The sequence below is a fragment of the Corythoichthys intestinalis genome, chromosome 2 (assembly GCF_030265065.1).
Source record: "Corythoichthys intestinalis isolate RoL2023-P3 chromosome 2, ASM3026506v1, whole genome shotgun sequence".
Lineage (NCBI taxonomy): Eukaryota > Metazoa > Chordata > Actinopteri > Syngnathiformes > Syngnathidae > Corythoichthys > Corythoichthys intestinalis.
In genome coordinates this window covers 70420913-70425131 of record NC_080396.1, presented here as the reverse complement: position 1 = coordinate 70425131, position 4219 = coordinate 70420913, and the positions used below count along the sequence as shown (strand labels likewise).

The following is a 4219-nucleotide window of genomic DNA, read 5'->3' as shown; positions in this document are numbered from 1 at the left end:
ATGTATACAGCTTATTGGCGCATTACCGCCACCACTAGTGTGGAGTGTCTGTGCAGGACAGACATTATCACGTGTTGGCCATTTTGTGTCAGTGCCATTCGATAAATGGTAAATAGTAAAATGAATGTTATCTGTGAGCATTACATAGGATGCTGGGAATACTTATGTTCAATTGCTCAGAACTACATATGTGAATAATATATGAACTTATATACTAAAATACTAAAATTTTGCCTTGCTGAGAATTACAGTCAATGTAAACAAACACACAATTTAACCCCTTTTAAAGTAAGAAAGTAACAAATAATAAAAATAAGAAAAGTTCATAAAGTAAAAAATATCATAAAGTGCCCTAAAATCAACAGGAAGTGATCTTTAAATGCCCCAAAATTAACAGGAAATGACCCATAATTAGGGTTCCGCATCATTTGAATTTGACGGTTCCGGTTCCAATTCTGGTTCCATGTTTCGATTCCGGTTACGAACGATTCTCGATTCCGATTCTTTTAATAGGCAGAGTCAAAATAATTGCATAGTTTATATTAATTTCTTAACTTCTCGATTTTTAAAAAAATTTCATGAACTTTCAATTAACTTTGTAATGAATTTCTCACAGGGCTATTTTTATCTTGTATTTAAATATCAGTCTTTAAACTTAAACAAGATGGTTTCTTTCCACAGGAGTGCACTTGTACAAAGATGTTAATTTTTCAAAAGCTCACGGAGAAAACATTTACACATATTCTTTTGCCTATGCTTTAGAGCAGACATGTCCAAAGTCCGGCCCGGGGGCCAAATGCGGCCCGTGGTCAAATTTCATCCGGCCCCCAGCCTCTCTCATAAAATCAATGACGTCTGGCCCACACACAGACTTAATAAATTGGTCAGCGGTACTGCTACCAGCATATGGAATAGCTTACACACTAAATGCTGCTCATCATTTACCCACTAAAATGTAGCAGCACTCTAAGCAACATTACCCCGTGTGACCTTTTACCCCTAATTTTCTAAAATGGCGACAATCAACAAAAAAAGAAAGTTGACTGCGACGGCCGACGCTTCAAGAATAGGTGGAAATTGGACTACTTCTTCACTAAAATACGTAACAACTGTGTCTCCCTCATTAACAAAGAGACAGTCGCTGTTTTTAAAGAGTTCAATGTGAGGCGATATGACCAAACAAGACACACTGACATGTACGACAGGATTACAGGGAAGATACATAGCGAGAAATTGAAGCAACTTGAAGTTAGTTTAATTTTACAGCAGCAGTATTTCGCAAGAGCCCGAGAGTCGAAAGAGAACGCCACAAAGGCTAGCTGCGAGATTGTTGAAATTATTAATTAAAAATAATAATAAAGCAAACGTGACACGCATAATGGCTTGCTAAAATTTGCTTAAATATATTTTTCTATGTAAAGGATGTCAGCCAAGGTCGGCCCCCGACATTTTTACCACACTAAATCTGGCCCCATTTGCAAAAAGTTTGGACACCCCTGCTTTAGAGTGTCTTATTTTCCAGGCATTTCTTGTATAGAGCCTACCCACCAACGTCATAAAACCACGTGCTCGCTGTATGGTTCCGCCCACTTGTCCGTCATTTTGACTCTGTATTAGCATTGTTTTCAATTGATGGCGGAATTTAAAATGCATTTCATGGAAGACCCGGTGCTTTCTGATGCCGCAAACTCACTGGATCTGTTGCATAAAAGGCGTTATGAGGAAAAGCTTCGTTCTATACAGTCGCCAGATCCATATTTGATGCCTAAATCGATGTTTTTCGACCCACTGTCTTCGCCCTGTCAGCCTGACATCTGCTACGCAGATATTTACAATTATCTTGTCCACACAAAATCAGCCTATTCCCACGAAAATTTGAAAAACTTCAAGAGCTTGGAGGCTTATAAATACTTCGTTGCTGGTTGGGTGAAACAGGTCCTCGTTCGGCAGGAATCTATCTTGTGCTTGGAAAGGTGAGTTACGAAATTTTCAATTCAAAATCTTTTGTTATTGCTAACATCCACTGTCAAGTCTAATGTATTTCATGTCGTTTGTCAATGGAGTTAAGGCTTTTAATGTTTATATGGTTTAGCGATAGCACTCTCACGACATACATACGTGTATGTTGTCGGCGATTAGCCTAGCAATGATCTTAATTGTGGTTATTTGTCAGCCCCGTAGACGAGGCCAGTTTCTTTCACTTGGTACCAGCTAAATATTATTCAAAAAAATAACGATGGTGGAAGAAAGGGAAGTCACAAACATCTTGAATTTGAAACTATGTCGTACTACGTCGTATGTTGTCGGCGATTAGCCTCGCAATGATCTTAATTGTGGTTATTTGTCAGCCCCGTAGACGAGGCCAGTTTCTTTCACTTGGTACCAGCTAAATATTATTCAAAAAAATAACGATGGTGGAAGAAAGGGAAGTCACAAACATCTTGAATTTGAAAGTATGTTGTACTACGTCGTATGTTGTCGGCGATTAGCCTCGCAATGATCTTAATTGTGGTTATTTGTCAGCCCCGTAGACGAGGCCAGTTTCTTTCACTTGGTACCAGCTAAATATTATTCAAAAAAATAACGATGGTGGAAGAAAGGGAAGTCACAAACATCTTGAATTTGAAACTATGTCGTACTACGTCGTACTACGTCGTATGTTGTCGGCGATTAGCCTCGCAATGATCTTAATTGTGGTTATTTGTCAGCTCCGTAGACGAGGCCAGTTTCTTTCACTTGGTACCAGCTAAATATTATTCAAAAAATAACGATGGTGGAAGAAAGGGAAGTCACAAACATCTTGAATTTGAAACTATGTCGTACTACGTCGTATGTTGTCAGCGATTAGCCTCGCAATGATCTTAATTGTGGTTATTTGTCAGCCCAAAACCCCCTAAGTATATCTTAAATGCATCTTACCGGATATAAAATGACTACTACATAGTCTGTGGTGATTTTTTGGTGCCCAGTTTTCACGTCGAATTGCAGCCGCCCATTTCGCTCTCCTCTTTGGAGCCCTCAGAATACAGTAAAACTTCAAGTCTCTCCTTCCATCTTCTCTGTTAGTGCAACCAACAGCCACACACGCCTTCACCATTTTGATTATTAATGTTAAGGAACAGAAAAACACGCCGTAAATAGGAGGAATGTACGTAGCCGGAACAGGTTAACACTATGTTTTGACGGACAAGTGGGCGGTACCATTCAGGAGAGCGGAGCTGTGACGTCACTTGGGTAGGGTCTATTGCATCGTTTGTTTTTAGGTGGTATTTCTACAAGTTAGTTAAGGGCTGACATCTTGCAGATCTTGCAGATGTCAGGTGGGGACTGCTGTGTCCCTTGATCTTAAATTGACTAATTTTTAAATTTGATTTCTTTCTTTCTTTGTTCATCATCCACGCGATGTCACTATTGTAACTCCGGACTCTACAGTTTTTCTTTGGTTTTGCTATGTGCTCTTGACTTCTCTTAGTGGTGAATTGCTGGAAGCAGCAGGCAAAAAGAATTTACCGTATCTTTCATAATGCGCGATTTAGATGCCGTGGGTACGACTGAATGCGCCACCTAGAGCAGAACCGTGAATTTTTCCCTTTACACTGTGATTATAATTTGGTACACATTGCTCTCTAGCGGACAACGTGGAAATAGATATACACAACTTTTCAATTTTTGGATATAGTCTGATTTACATTTCTGGAATATCATATTTGAACTCAAACTTAATTCATTTTCCTACACAAAAATACCCAATATACGACCGGTCCGTTTGTGTAGTAAATAAAAACGTCTTTGAGAATAGAGTAAGAGACAGTCCCTGGTGGTCTAGTGGTTAGGATTCGGCGCTCTCACCGCCGCGGCCCGGGTTCGATTCCCGGTCAGGGAACTACGTTTTTGGCCGAATTACAGTTTATCATTGTCAATACAAGAATTACACTAAATAATACGTCAAATCAGTACATTAATTTTGTACTTGACAAACAACGTTTTGTATTGTTTGCTTTCCACAATAAAGAAAGAGGAGTAATGATAATAACAAATAGGTGTTTTCTTGGAAAGAAATATAAACTATAATTCATATTGATGTATTTTTTTAATTATATGAAATCTGGATAGGCAGAAGTGAATTGTACAGAACTGGAGACACAAGAGAAAAGCCATACCTCGAGTAACTACTAGGGGCCAGAAAATACCTAAGTGTTATGGCAATTTTAGCCCTGAA

The 4219-nt window shown here is 39.0% G+C and overlaps 1 non-coding gene across 1 annotated transcript; it reads left to right on the top strand.

Moving 5' to 3' along the window:
- The first annotated feature begins 3811 nt into the window (after positions 1–3811).
- trnae-cuc (transfer RNA glutamic acid (anticodon CUC)) lies at positions 3812–3883 on the top strand. Its single transcript has one exon. It is a non-coding gene; the product is annotated as a tRNA-Glu (tRNA).
- Positions 3884–4219: the final 336 nt, after the last annotated feature.